The sequence below is a fragment of the Physcomitrium patens genome, chromosome 12 (assembly GCF_059467195.1).
Source record: "Physcomitrium patens ecotype Gransden chromosome 12, ASM5946719v1, whole genome shotgun sequence".
In the NCBI taxonomy this organism is placed as follows: Eukaryota; Viridiplantae; Streptophyta; class Bryopsida; order Funariales; family Funariaceae; genus Physcomitrium; species Physcomitrium patens.
Window position 1 is genome coordinate 8,803,318 of NC_143421.1, and position 16,642 is coordinate 8,819,959.

General features: G+C 33.5%; 1 long non-coding RNA gene across 3 annotated transcripts; it reads right to left on the reverse strand.

Annotated features, from left to right (window-relative positions):
• Window positions 1–532: 532 nt before the first annotated feature.
• Window positions 533–5,209, reverse strand: LOC141046000 (uncharacterized). Of its 3 annotated transcripts, none has more exons than XR_012218646.2 (3): window positions 4,746–5,209; window positions 3,954–4,463; window positions 533–3,825 (listed from the first exon to the last, which is right to left on the reverse strand). It is a non-coding gene; the product is annotated as an uncharacterized LOC141046000 (long non-coding RNA). The 3 variants fall into 3 exon arrangements; XR_012218648.2 differs by having other exon boundaries at window positions 4,292–4,463; window positions 4,746–5,202; XR_016505784.1 differs by having other exon boundaries at window positions 533–4,463.
• Between the last annotated feature and the right edge of the window lie 11,433 nt (window positions 5,210–16,642).

The following is a 16,642-nucleotide window of genomic DNA, read 5'->3' on the forward strand; positions in this document are numbered from 1 at the left end:
GAGTTCTTGTACAAACTTGAATTTTGGTTGAAGTTGTTCTTTTATGTTATTTGTGTCAAAGAAATATTGGTGCATTGATTCAAAATAAAGAAATGGGAGGTTAGTATCATAAACAACAAGAACAATCCATAAATAGATTTTTTCTCCTATTCATGAAATATCTCTTAGTATGGATCAATTATCTCCTCTTATTGATTTAATATGTCCTTTCACAAATTGAGTGTATCTGTTGGAATTAAGATTAATGATTAATCAATTCATCTATAATAGCTAAAATAGAATAAATTATTGCACCTTGTCAAGAAGACACAATAGTATTTGTTTCACCTCCTTTAACAGAATAAATAATATATACAATAGATTTTTTAACTACTTTTACATGATAATATATAAAATCCTTGAATTCACCAAGTTCTAATATGATATCAAAGCAAAGATTTGAAAAAGTTTTTATAATACAAAACTTAAAAATAAAATAAATAAGACAAGAAAAAAAAAAGCTTTGTAGAAGATATTTTACATAGAAAGTTAGGGCACCAATAAATTTTTTTTTTTTTTTTTCTATCTTCAAAAGAAAAATGGCTTGAAGCAACCTTGCTACAGAGAAGTGGCCTAAGTTTGATGGCTCATGGTACTCCATCTAAAAGAAAAAGATTTTGATGAAGTTTAAAATGAAAAATATGTAGGATGTAGTTTTAGGAAAAAAAATACAACCAACACCAATTTAAGAAGTGGATGTAAGAACAACATCACTAACAACTCATCAAACTAAAATCCTTACTTGGAAAAGAAATGATCATTTTGCTTTAGCAGCATTTTGGGATTCTGTAGAAAATTCAATTTTTTCTCATGTTGGAGCATATAAGGTAGCCAATAAAGCATGGTTGGCCCTTGAAAATACGTACTTTGCAAGTGACATAATCACTCATGTTAAAGCATACAAGATAATTAATGAAGTATGGTTGGCCCTTGAAAATACGTATTTGGAAGTAATATAGTCACTCAAGCCTATGTACAAGAAAAACTCATCACACAAAAGATGAAAATCAACAAATCAGTAACTCAATATATACATATCTTCAAGAATCTTCTTCAACAATGTCATTTTGTAGAAGTCAACTTAACCCCTTAAATGGAAATTCTCACTCTTGTGAGGTCTATGATATCATGGTATGGCAACGTTATCTACACAATAGGGATATCAATACTTCTAAAGTTGATTGTAATCCTCCTTTAAGAAGAAACAACCATGAAAGGCTCTTCTTTTGACTTTTATGTTCTTTTTTTAAGGTACAAAGGAAATACCAAATGATAACTTCACTAAATAACTTAAAAATATTATAAACTTTTCAAACCTTGAAACAAATATATCACTCCCTATTTATAGTGGAAGAAAATGGAGCATTGGAATTCTAAATATTTCAAAAATCAAGTAAGAATTGCTACAAATTTAGTAGTAATAAATCATGGTTCTAAGAAAAAAAATAAATATGGCAATAAGAATCAAAAGAGTAATTACTTTCTACTTTTTATGTGTATATGTACTTTATGTAAGCTTTTTGTTTGAAGAAATTGTTTAAACTTCGAACCGCTCAAGACATACAATGGTACATTGATACTCAAGCTTCACACTACTTAGCACATGTTTTAAATCAATTTATAAATCTCAAACTATTCTTATTTGGTGACAATAAGATCTATCTTAGGCAATGACACAATCCTATTCATCTATACCTAAGGAAAAGTAGAAATTTCAATGATCAATGGCAAAACACTTCATCTATCTAATACCTTAAATGTAGCAAATGTATATAAAAATTTGTTCTCCATCTCTAATTATAATCTTGAAGGAGGGGATATTTTAATTAAAAAATGAATGTGTCAGCTTCTTGTTTAAGACAACACCATTCTAGTATCATTCCTTCTTCAATCTAATCTATATTTACTTAGGTCAACACAATTACAATAGCAACAGGTGGACACACATACCATTGACTATTTGAGAGCTCTATCGCATCTACGACAACTTTTCTTGTCCATTTTATAATTTTCTATTGAAGGCACCTCAACTCTTAATGCTAAAATTGCCAATGCTCATATAGCTTCCTTGTGTGACTACTTCCACTCTATTGATATATAATCACTCTATACCACATTGGCCATCAATAACACTCCCATCTTCACCAACAAAGCTTCCCACTATTGTGAATAATAATGACTACTAGATATTACAATACTCTCTAGCAATGCCTCCCACTATTATATACAACCTTGAATGCTAGACACTCGACTTAGATCCTTCTTTTGCATAAAACATTCATGGCTTACAATTATCCTTGCTAGTCTTACCACTCATTGCTATTATCAACAATGTACCTATGATGCCAATTCAACATGGTACCTTGAAGTATTAGTCCCATGCACTCATTCCATAGTTGCCCATATTGAACACTGTTCCAATCTTCTTTGTTTAATCCGAGTACTCTCGCCCTACTCCACTATTGACTCTATTTCAACACAAGGCATCTTTCTTTGTTGTTCCTCTTCCGAGCCTATAATCAGCTTTATGGCATTGCCAGCTTGGTCACCCCAACAATGATTGTTTTAAGCAGCTTGTCCATACATCAATCATTATAAAATTACCTCTAAAAACAATATTGAATCATATTTGCTCAACATGGTTTTATAGCAGACAAGCTTCTACAAAATTCTCAAAACAAGTTAGTATGTATACAACTTAGCTTCTCAAACTAATTCACTTTGACATCAATGGCCACATAGTCACACCTACATTCTTTGGCTACAGATACTATATAACATTCATGGACGATTTTTCTAGATATACAATGCTTTAACTCCTATAATGAAAAAATGAATGCCTACATATATTCAAAATCTTCTACACATGGACTAAAAATCAAACTAGCTATAAAATTTGTTCTTTTGATTCAAATCAAGGAGAAGAGTACCTTTCCTTTGAATTCAATCAATACTTAGAAACACATGGCATTCAAGGTTAACTTACCACAACTTATAACCCTAGCGGTTCTTCTTCTGCTACAGCTCCACATGAACATGTTTCCCCTGTTGCTCCACACCTGCATCTTTCTTATGCTCAACCTTCAATTTCTATTAAAGTTGCACCATCAAAGCCTACATGCATTGTGTCTTAGACAATGCAATCTAGCCCTACATGCATTGTGTCTTTGACAATGCAATCTAGCCCGCTGCCTCCACCTCAAGCACTTGGCCCTTCTTTGGTCCTAGACATCCCAACTTTTGGATCGGCAACCGTCCAAGTTGTGCTTCCTTTGGAGTCAAGTTTGGTACCTATGCAGTCCCAACATGAGCAAACACTCCTTGCACTAGACACCCTACCTGTGGCCCCGTTCGCAGCGAGCGCTCCATCACTATCTCGACCCTTTCTGCGACGTGCAGTCATGTCCTCCACCAGCCTAGCCCTCATGCCACATTTGGGGCATCATGTTCATGCTCATGATTCTGAACATGAGGCTTTTATATTTGACTTGTCCGCGACCAGTACTCCTCCTGTGTCCATCTGACAGTCTGCTCGCCTCAACAAGGGTGTACCCCTTCTATGAGATCCCTCCAAGAACTATAACCCAAACTCACTTCGCCTGCAACCTCCTTCAACTTGTTCTTCTCGTTCGAAGCACGCTCTACTCACCGTTGCTTTGGTGCCCTCAGAACCTGCCTCCTATGTCTAGTCGATGCGGTCTTCCGAAAGCTCTCACTAGCAGTCCGCCATAGCCGAAGAACTGAACTTCCATGCGGTTAATGGCACCTGGACATTCACCGATCTCCCTACATATCGCAAACCGATCACGTGTAAGTGGATCTTTAAATTAAAACTGAACAGCCACGGCAATGTGGATCGCTACAAGACGCGCCTCGTGGCCCAAGGATTCAATCAAGTCTAGGGCTCAGATTACCATGAAACCTTTTCCCAGATTGTGCGGATCCAATCGATCCGCCTTATACTTGCCCTTGCCGCCTAGTTGAATCTTCATGTGCATCAAATGGACGTGAAGACGGCCTTTCACAATGGGATCTTGCACGAAGAAATATACATGCGAGTCTCGGAGGATTTATCTCTCTCCTGCCCCGGCATGGTGTGCAGACTGCGTAAAACCCTACATGGGTTGAAGTAGTCCCCTCTGGAATGGTTCAAAATCATCAACCAATTCCTCTTCATCCTCGACTTCACCAACTCGGCAGCGGATGGAAATGTTTACTACTTACAACAAGGAGTGGATTTTGCGGTGCTCACCCTTTACGTTGACGATACCCTAATCGCAGCAAACAATCTCCCGCTGCTTCATACGATAAAATCTCAACTTCATGTGCAGTTCTTGCTGTCCGATATCGGCAAGGTTCATCACCTCTTAAGCTTGCAGGTAACCTGCGATCTTGACCACGGTTGGCTATGTATTACTCAGGCCCTATACATTCAACAAAAGCTTGCGAAATTCAGATTCTTGGATTTGAACCTTGTTTTGACTCCGATGGCTTCCGGGACGCATCTCTCAACAATCGACTGTCCCATCACTCCTATCGAGAAAGAACTCTGTGCAGTGTTTCTTTATGCAAACGCGGTTAATTCATTAAATTGGGCCAACCTGTGTACTTGCTCGAATATCTCCTTCTCAATCAGTGTCCTCACCCAATACATGCATATTCCCGAAAATGCCCATATATGTGCTTGTAAACACACATTTTGTTACCTTCGCAGCACGATTGGATTGTAGTTAGAATATTGCACATCTTCCTCTATTCCGCGCTTCCTTCACGGCTTCAGTGATGCCGACTAGGTAGGTGAGATTGATGAATGCCGTTCTACTTCTAGTTACGTCTTCCTGCTCTCCCATGGCGCCATCAGTTGAAGCTCCACGCGTCAGAAATCCACTACTTTATCGAGCACCAAAGCCAAATACGTCGCCATAGCTAAGACGGCATCCGAGCTTGTGTAGTTCATGACCTCCACTACGCCAAAATCCTAAAACAACCTATCTTCATTTACTGCAACAATCAATCCGCCCTAGCACTTGTGGACACAACCAAGTTCCATTCTTGAACAAAGCATATTTCTATACACTACCACTTTATACTACAATTTGCAGCTCACAACAAAGTCATGTTTCAATACTCCCAATTCAGACTATGTGCACCTAAATTCTTACAAAATCACTCTCTAGACCAAAGCTTGCCCAATACTTACCCTTGCTTGACTTGCTTTGAAGAGAAACCCCACCTTAGTGATGATTTGATTAAACAATCATGTTAGAATGAAGATTAAAGATTAACCAATTCATCAATAATAGCTAGAATAAAATGAATTATTGCCTGTTGTTAAGGAGGTGTGATAGTATTGTTGCACCTCTCTTGATAGGATAAACAATATACACAATAGGTTTGTCAAGTGATGTAATTGTTGTTTAAGAATTTGTCAAAAGTTGTATTACAAATGTTGCAACCATGATTTGCGTGCAATACTAGCACATTATGTCCAATGCTTAGTTTAACAATTTTAACAACTTGTTGAAAGAAAAGTAAGGCCTTCAATTTTTATTTGGCAAAGTATACAAATTGGTGTGTGGTAGTATTGTCTTTGTACAAAATATAATGAAATGATTCATTAGGTGATGATGTATTTTTTTTCTTGCTTTATACATCTCTATGAATCAATTGTTCTAGAAATATATTGCACTCCTTATCTAGAGCATATTTGTATGAAGATTTTTTTTTTTCATCTTTCATACAACCTTCACATGGATGTAGAAGGGAGTCGGTTGTATGAAGTGTGAAATTACATAAAGTTCTTTGATAAGGTATGTGAAGAGGAATATGAAGAAGCTTGTATAAGAGAATAATCTAAATGCTTAGTTAATAAAGCTTGCTTGATCTGCTGCCTTTTAGAACTACTTTTCCTAATATTTTTTGAAATTCACAATGACCAAGGTAAGTTATGAATAAGAGATTATATTTTGAAACAAAGACAATTAAAAAATAATTTTTGTTTAAGTTGCAATATATAAAACACATTTTGAATGACTTCTAGCTAGAATATCCAATCAATAAGATATCTAATTCAAATAGATCTTCAACCTCAAATCCATAATTTGTATGATCAATAATTTATATGGTATGAATGCCTTCAAATATATGTTCTATTGATGAAAATCAATTATAATAATTTTTCATATGCTTGCTTATTCTACTATCAATATACCACATATCTATTGTAGTTTTAGTAGTATATATGTGGTTGTTAAGATGAATATTAACAACAAATGTAAAATTATTATTGGAAGTAAAACAAGAGTCATTATCAAAAGTAGTAGATATGCACAAGCTTTCAATAATATTTCCATTATTCATGCCTCTATCTATCCTTTGTGGATCTTTTCGATATATCTATTTTTTCTTTGGATTAGTACAATTAGCCAACTAATGTCCAATTTTGTGATAATTATAGTATTTTTTTTGTACTTTGAGATTATGTATGTATGTAATATTATTTTGTTCTTGCTCTTATTTTATTAAGAAGTCTATTTGATAGAATATTTGAACAAATAAAGAAGGCTTGATCAACATCAGTTTTAATACCTCTTTGGCACTAAAGAAGGCTTTCATATTGTAAAAGTCTCTCTTTAAGGTGATCAATGGTGTGTTCATGTTTGGGGACATTCAACCATGGTGCAATAATACTATTAAAATTAGGAGGTAAATTATAAATGATCTTTGATATAATCATCTTTTCAAATACAGTGTTTCTTAAAACAATAAGAATCATTATTGTATTTGTGATGTTTTGAATATGTATTGGAATATCATCTAATAATTATATTTTGTAACTAACAAACTCGTCCTAAAAAATAAACAGAAATAAGTAAAAATAAATTAATTTCATAATACCTTCTAAAAAAGTTTTTTAGAAGCTTTGTAGAGACTGTTTTGTTTGTATACGTATTTATAATTGATTGGTAGATTATAAACTTAGTCAATAAGGTAACCACATGCCACATGTATTAATAGATTATAAAATAAGCTAACTAAATGGCACTTATATAGAAAACTTATCTTATAAGTTAAGATACATGTCATATAAAGTCAATATATTTTTGGAGGTCCTATAGAATACTACCACATAAATCTTAAATAGATAGTATATTTAGAAGAAAAAATGAAGTCTTCTTCATTCTTGTCAACTCCTTTTTTTACTTCTAATCTAGTTTCAAGAGTCTTTAATTTTCTTATTTTTTGGCAATAGCCATTCCAGTCTCTTTTTATATATATATATATATATATATATATTTATTTATTTATATTTCTTCAAGAAAGTCTCACTTGTTTATTTACTTTTATTGAATTCTTATTTTTAATAGATTTACAATAGTGAGACTTATAATATCAGAGCTTTATCTTTTTTTTTTATTAAGAGTGGATTCATCTTTTTTTTTATAAGACTTAAGCATATTAGGAATTATGGATTATACTCTTCTAAATTGATATTGTCTTTAGTATTTTTTCTTTGTTTTAAAGTTTTTTCTTTTATTTGTCTTAAGCAATATTGGACATTTTTTTTTAAGGTGTTGTCATAGTAGAGCTTCTTGAAATAAAAAGTGCAATAGTACAAATGCAAGAGCAACTAAGAAAAATTGGATTAATACTTGCAATGCATCAACTCAATTTACGACCATAGGAAGCAATAAGAATAGCAAGGAACAAAGATGTAGAGATGATTGGAACGGCTTCAATATTTGCAGTAAATCATATTATTTTTTCCTATAGTAGAACACCCTTCCAATATTAGAGAATGAAGGATTAAATTGCTTGAGAAGTTTGATGGCACAAGATCCAAATTTTGAAAATTTATCAATTAAGTGTAATTTGTAATTGAACTTTAACTCCAAAGCTATCCAATTTTAAAATTGCAAGTTAGATTCATTGGTACCTTCCTTTCAAATTCAGCATTATCAAGTTTTTTATCTTCTCTTGAATGATAAGATCTAATATTGGATAATTTGGAAGATTTTTTGGTAGAATTTTCATCCATGTATGAAAAACATGATACAATTTTTGTTGCAATTAATAAGATCTATATTTTGTAACAAAGCAATCAATTGGTAATATTATATGCTTTATAGTTTTGACAACTTACAATTGATATCAAGTAGAATAATGCCACACTTATTAGCCAATTTTTCTATAGATTAAAATATGAGGTAAAAAAATTGATGCTCAATTTACTTGATCTTCAAACATAGAGCCAAGTAATTGACTTTGTTGTGAGGTGTAACAATCAACTTTTTGAATTTTGATCTGAGAGTCACAAAAGTATACCTCAATATTATTGTAATTCAATAATAATGCCAAAATCTTTTTAATACACACATTTAGAAGTAGAAGATATGCAAATTGATGTAATATGTTTCAAATCTCTTACTAAGCAAGAAACAACTCATTGTCATCAAAAAGGATTGTACTTGTATTATAGAGAATCTAAATATACTGCTTAATATAATCCAAAGAAGCAATACAACTACAAAATAAGAAGTACAGCCATCAAAGAAGATAGTATGTCAAAGAAAAATTTGTCCAGCTATAATAGAGGCTATGTGGCTAGAACCTTGTATAATACCTGGTAAAGGTCCTATTCTCTTTTTAGAATCTTCTCCTTGTTTTATGATAAATATTATTTTAGGACCTAAACATCACAAAACTTCTATCTTATTAGATTTAGGAGCCTTAGCATATTTCTTAAATGAAGACTTTGTTAAAAGTTATAGCACACTTTTAGTGAAGAAAATTAAACCTATTCACATAGAAGTCAAAGTTGATTGTCCATTGTCTTTAAGAAATGTTACTCATAAAATCCTTCATATAGAAGTAATAACTAATGGTCATAGTAGCTTTTTAATATTAAATATCATTAAATCTCCCTCTAATTTAATAATTTTAGATTTATTATAGCTAAAAAATATAATCCAAAAAAAGATTGGATTTCTTATAGTCTTGAATTTTTTAAAAATATAACTAAGAATATAGTTGGTCAAATAGAAAGTCATAAGTTTAATGCAATTAAATTTATATTTTTAAGTGCAAGAGCTTTCTTATATGCTACAAAAGAAGGATTACCTTGTGTTATTTATGTTGTATATATTTTTAATCGTAGAAAGACTTCAAGTGGCATTTTAAGCTAATATCAAGATTTTTAAGATGTATTTGAAAAAAAAATATATATTCTTCAAGAACATTGCATCTATATTTGCTCAATTGACCTTCAAGAAGGAACTCAACCATTATTTGGACCAATTTATAATTATTACAAAATAAGTTGATTGAATTCAAAGAGTATATTAAAGAAAAATTAGTCAAAAAATTCATATGCCATTCTAAATTTCTAGCAAGAGCTCCAATTTTATTTGTAATAAAAAAAAAAAGAATAGATCATTGTAAATGTGTGTTGATTATTGAAGACTCAACAAAATTACCATCAAGAATAAATAACCGCTGTCATATTACATGCTAACTTGCTTGAGAACGCATCGGGCATCTAATTGTGGAAGATAAAACAATATTTTGCAAGTATCTAGGTAGGCTAGTGGGTTTCAACCATTTAAATACAAATTATTTCGGATTTCAATGTAAAAGCTTAATTCCAATACAAAGTGCTTAGAAACACTATTTTTAATAACTTCAAGATATTATAAGTATAAAGTCTTTTGTTATTTGTTAGTTTTATTTATTTTTTTTATTTTTATTTTTATTTTATTTTATTTTATTTTATTTTTAACCCTAATCTTAGACAGCAAGCTTCGACAAGCTATAATTCTCAATCTGACCGTCCGATTGTTGTAAACTTCTACCACTAGTGTCTTTGCAAGCCTTCTAAATGCTCAAGTTTCAATCCAATCTACCTTACAGATTGCAAGAAAATGCCATAAATCCACACTAATGTATCTTGACCGTCGCCTAGAAGTCCTCAGCTTACCATGCCAAAAGTCACCTTATTCCAGCTGGTAGATCTCTAGATATTATAAAAACCCTAAACAACCCCAATCTGCTAACTTCCGATATCTCTTTATAATAATGGTCAAATATCCTCTATTTGTTCCGTCAGATTAACACAAACTATTGCATGCACTCGGCATACTCAACCCTCTAGACACCTCTAAATTTCAACTGTAGAAGTTTTTCCAATTTCATAAAACACTCAAGAGTACCAGCCTTAACTTTATTGCAAAAAAAATCCAAATCACCAATACAAACACTAACTTTCAGCAATGATTGCAAAAGTCCTCTCAAATCCTATGAAATCCAATTCTACACCTTTCGAAAGAACTTGAAGCTAGCTCTCCGACTCCAAATCCCGATCTCCAAATGCTTCCTTCCTTTTTCTCTCCTCTCTTTTAACTCCGTGAGGTCCCCTATTATTCTGCCCTGGACTCTGCATTAGAATAGCAGACCCACTTCCATGGAATTTCCACCTCTAAGAGGATCTTTCCACGGACATGATGTTTTCCCAAAATAGCATAGAGAATCGAACAGCTTGAAATGAAATCGAAGCCTCTATATTTGGGACCTCATTGGGTTGTCCAACCGAGTTAAGTCTCATACTAGGTAAGAGGCCCGTAACAGGACCTAGATTGGATGTCCTCGTAATTGGGTCAAATTGGCCCTTCACATCAGACTCACCCGAATATTGAATTGGTCATTTTTTCTTTTATCGACTCTTGGTAAGAACAGCTCGGACTCATTCCACCTAATTTACTGGAGAATCTTGAAGACCTCAATTTATCCCTTCAAATTTTCCCTGGCTTTGGATCTGCTGATATCGATGATTGAAATTGAACAGAGCATTACATTGCTAGTAAGTATGCCCCGACTGCTTGCTATTCCCACATACTGGCACGTATTTGTCACTAGCTCTGGGATTGAGACATTCACTAGCATAATCACCAATCTGTCTGCAACGGAAACAACGAAGTAGTCTTCTTGCACCCCCATCAGGCATATTGGGTGTCTCCACCGGTATATACCTACTAAGCTTGTTTCATATAGGGTTAAAAAATGATCCTGGTTGTCCCGTTAGTACGGAGGGTACTTGGTTCCATGACGCTGTCACGGCCATAATCATGTAAGCTAATAATTACATATAGAAATAGGTAGAAGTAAGTAAAAGTAGATAAAAGTAAGTTAATTCTATAATATTTAATATAGAAGCTTCCTAGAAACTTTCTAGACGCTGCTTTGACTTCATAGGTGTCTTTAATTGACTTTTTGGATTAGAATCGTGGTCAACAAGTTGGCCATGTGCCACACATGTTGTTAGCTTGAAGATCAAGTTAATTATGTGGTCCAAACGTAGAAAAACTTGCCTTGTAAGTCAAGGCATGTATCCTACAAAGTCAACACATATTGGAGGTCCTATAGAACGTCGCCACGTAGCCCCTAGTTAGATAGTATATATAGAGACAAGAGTGAAGGCTTCTTCACTCTTGTCAACTCTTTTCTTGCTTCTAGTCCAGGTTCAAGAGTCTTTAGTTTCTTGTCTTGTGGCAATAGCCATTCTAGTTTCCTTTTAATATACCTACTTGTTTATATTTTGACTTATTATATCGAGATAGCCTTTTTGTGTATATTTTCCCTCATCAAGTCTTTGTCCTTGACAGATTGACAAGAGTACACTTACAATATCAGAGCTTTGTTTTTCTTGAGTGAGAGTGGATTACCCCTTTCTCTTCACAAGACATAAGCGTATTAGAAGTTTGCGGATTACCCACTTCTAAACTGATATTGTTCTTAGTATCTTCTTTGTTATCAAGTCTTTCTTTTCTTTTGTCTTGAGCAGTATCAAACAAATTTTTCTTCTTAGTGTCATTATGGAAGAGCTTGTTGAAATGAAGAGTGCAATGGCACAAATGCAAGAACAAATGAGGGAGTTAATGCTTGCGATGCATCAACTCAATTCACCAACACATGAAAGAACAAGAATAGCAGAAAGTGGGGATATAGAGATGATCGGAGCTGCTTCAACATCTACAACAAATCACGTTCTTTCTCCAATTGTACAACACCCTGTAAGTACTAGAGAACCAAGAATTGCCTTACCCGAGAAATTTGATGGTACGAGATCTAAGTTTCGAGGGTTCTTCAATCAAGTACAATTCGCAATTGAACTTCAACCGCAAAGCTTTGGAACTCATATCAAGAGATTTTTGGTGGCCACAAATGTGGAAGTCAGTCAAAGACTTTGTACAATCATGTGATATTTGTTCAAGATCAAAAATTCCTCGTCATCGACCTTACGGACTTCTTCAGCCATTACCTATACCAAAACAACCATGGTCTTCTATTTCTATGCATTTCATCACAGATCTTCCAAGCTCAAGATCTTATGATTCTATATTTGTGATAGTAGATCGTTTCACCAAGATGGCACATTTTGTACCATATACAAAATCTATCACAGGTGAAGAAACAGCTAAGCTTTTCATTGATAATATCTATCGCTATCATGGATTACCTAAAGATATCATATTGGATAGGGGAACTCAATTTGTGTCAAGATTTTGGAGGACCCTTTTCAAGATTTTAAAAGTGGACATAAAGCTATCTTCGGCTTTCCATCCTCAAACTAATGCACAAACAGAGCGCGTAAACCAAGTCTTGGAGCAATATTTAAGGTGTACTATCAACTACCAACAAGATAATTGGACAACCCTTCTGCCATTGGCAGAGTTTACTTATAATAATACGGTACATTCTTCCACGCAACAAACACCTTTCTTTGCCAATTATGGCTATCATCCACGACTTGATACTTTTGATTTTTCAAAAGTTGATAATCCTGCAGCAGAAGATATTGCAAATCGGTTGTCAGAGTTACATGCAATAATGAAGATGCAATTGAAGGAAGCTCAAGAACGACAAAAGATAAACGCAGATCTATTTCGTAAGGAGCAACCACAACTCAACGTGGGTGATAAGGTATGGCTACTTCGTCACAATATCAAGACTACTTGACCTTGTGACAAGTTGGACTATCGTAGGCTTGGCCCCTTTTCTGTTTCTGAACAGATCAACCCAATTGCATATCGGTTACATCTACCGGAGTCAATGAAGATCCATCCTGTATTCCACGTGTCTCTTCTTGAACCATATAAGACAGTGGATATACAAGGAAGAAGACAAATGCCACCGCCTCCTATAGAAGTAGATAATAATGAAGAATTTGAGGTGGAAGAGATATTAGACTCAAGGCGGCGCCGAAATAAGCTGGAATATCTTGTTCATTGGCGCGGATATGATATTAGTGAACGCACATGGGAGCCATCTAGGAATCTAGCAAATGCATCAGCTAAAGTCAAAGTTTTTCATCAACGACATCTATCAAAACCAAGATGAAAATCTCTCTTAAAAGAGACAAGATTGAGGCAAGATAACATTCAATTTCCTATCTTTGTTTGTAACTTCTTTGCATTTGTGACGCTAATTAGATGGAGAGCCAACAACCAGCGGATTCAACTCAAGAACCTTCGTTTGCTGACCTGCCGGACGAGACATTACCATTGTCACAACCTTCAAGACGATGCAATCGAGATGAAGATCTTCAAGAACGACATGTTCTTTCTCGAATAGATGGTGAGATACAACGCGTTTGGTATCATGATTTGGGAAGGGACTCCCGATGTTTGGTGATTTTGCTAGAGGTAGGAACAACTCCTGATGGTGTTCCAAATATTCTATTCGAAGGAAGTTACGAAGGCCTCAACAATGATCAAATAACTGGGTGGTCTTCCCGCCCTAGTATGGGACACTACCGATTGTTGAGAGGCCCTATCAATCATCTTCGAAGAGAACAGAGATCAGAGTATGTAGCGAATACAATTCGTCGCATCATAGATTTACTCAACATATGATGACCGCTCCTCGTGGAACTCGTCTCTAGAAGGGGGGGTAATGTCACGGCCATAATCATATAAGCTAATAATTACATATAGAAATAGGTAGAAGTAAGTAAAAGTAGATAAAAGTAAGTTAATTCTATAATATTTAATATAGAAGCTTCCTAGAAACTTCTTAGACGCTACTTTGACTTCATAGGTGTCTTTAATTGACTTTTTGGATTAGAAACGTGGTCAACAAGTTGGCCATGTGCCACACATGTTGTTAGCTTGAAGATCAAGCTAACTATGTGGCCCACACGTAGAAAAACTTGCCTTGTAAGTCAAGGCATGTGTCCTACAAAGTCAACACATATTGGAGGTCGTATAGAACGTCGCCACGTAGCCCCTAGTTAGATAGTATATATAGAAACAAGAGTGAAGGCTTCTTCACTCTTGTCAACTCTTTTCTTGCTTCTAGTCCAGGTTCAAGAGTCTTTAGTTTCTTATCTTGTGGCAATAGCCATTCTAGTTTCTTTTTAATATACCTACTTGTTTATATTTTGACTTATTATATCGAGATAGCCTTTTTGTGTATATTTTCCCTCATTAAGTCTTTGTCCTTGACAGACGCCGGTGGAGCACATACCGGTGTCACGTTCAGTGGTACAGCTTGCAATGGGGTGACATTAATAGGCCCCTGAATATTGGCACTAGAATTGGCCACTGCTTCTAACATCCAAGATGACTAAATATTAATAAATCTTTTTTATTTATATTTTCACCACATAGTCGTGTTGCAACACGACATTGCTACCTTTGAAATATGGACTTCTTGATTAATTGAATCAAGCTAAGATCTATACAAAAATAGATCTACAAGGAGCATATAACTTAGTATGCATCAAAGAAGGAGATGAATGGAAGACTACATTTTGAACAAGATATGAATATTTTGAATACAATGTCATGTCTTTTAGACTTACAAATGCATCAACATCTTTTCAACATTAATAAATGATGTTTTTTGAAAGTTTTTAAATGATTTTGTTATCTATTATCTAGACAACATCTTAAAGTATTCTAAGAACATAGAAAAATATGAATTTCATATTCATTGTATATTATAAAAATTAAGAGATATGTGACTTTATGCTAAGATAGAAAAGTATATATTTCACACTACTCAAGTTGACTTCTTAGAATACATCATTTTAAATGATAGACTTATAATAGATCTTTAAAAAGTTTAAACTATTATGGATTGGAAGATTCCAAAAATGATAGGAGATGTCTAATTTTTTTTTAAATTTGCTAACTACTACCAGATCTTCATTAAGAATTTCTCTCAAGTTGTAGCTCCACTTACATATTTGATTTGTAAAGACAAATTTCAATGGAATCAAAAAATAGAAGCAGTATTAGAAGCTTTGAAGACAACTTTTATTTTCGCACCATAAGAATCTAAAATACTTTATGTCAACATATGTTTTGGATTGTCGCTAAGCCCGTTAAAGCATGTCTTTATCAAGATTTGATTTTAAGATCACTTATCCATCCAAAAAACAACAAGATTTGTCAAACGCCCTTTCTAAACATTTTTATCTTGTATCAAAAGAAGAAAATGCATCGTTTGATCAACAAAGAATAATTTTCTTTAAGTTGGAATATTTTCATCTTTAAGCAATAAAATCAACATTGATTATTGATTCAATTCTTATCAAATAAATTTAATCAAGCATGTCTTTTGATCTTTTAATTCATGTTATTAAGAATCCTTCTTTTAAGTCTCATGATGCTTCCAAGTTTGAATTCAAATATAACCTACTTTATTTCAAATGACGCCTATACATTTCAAAAGAAAAAACATATTTATGTGTTCTTCAAGCACTTCATGACTTTTCAACAACTAAACATTTTCGATATAATAAGTCTTTAGAACTTATATCTAAAGTTTTTTAGTGGCCATAAATGTAAAAGGCAGTAAAAGACTTTATCCAGTTATGAGATATTTATTGAAGGTCAAAAATTTCTCATCATTGATCTTATAGACTTCTCCAATTATTATTTATTTCAGAACAACTATACTCTTTTATTTCTATGGATCTTCTAGTCTTAGGTTTTTATGACTCTATATTTGTGATAAGAGAATTGCTGCAAAGAGAATTGAAGCTTTTCATCAATAATATCTATCAAATCTAAAATAAAGAATAATAAATCTTTATTATAAAAGAAATAAGATTCAAAGAAGATAGCATTCTATCTTATATCCTTATTTGTAGTTTTTGTGTATTTGTGACATTAAAAAAATAGAGAATCAACAACTAACAAATTGAATTCAAGAGCTTTCATTTGCTGACTTATTAGACAAGACATTGTAATTGTCACAACCTTCAAGATGATATAATCAAGATGAAGATCCTCAAGAAGGACATGTCCTACCTTAAAGAGATAGAAAAATATAATGTGCTTGGTATCACAAACTTGGAAAAGAGTCTCAATATTTGGTATTTTTATTAGACGTAAGAACAATTCATGATGGTATTCCAAATGTTTTATTTGAACGAAGTTACGAAGGCTTGAATAACAACCAAATAATAGGGTGGTCTTTTTATCCTAATATGAGATATTATTAATAGCTAAGAGGACTTATCAACCATTTTCAAAGAGAACAAAGATCAGAATATGTGGCAAATATAATTTATTGCATCTTAGATTTCTTTAATATATGA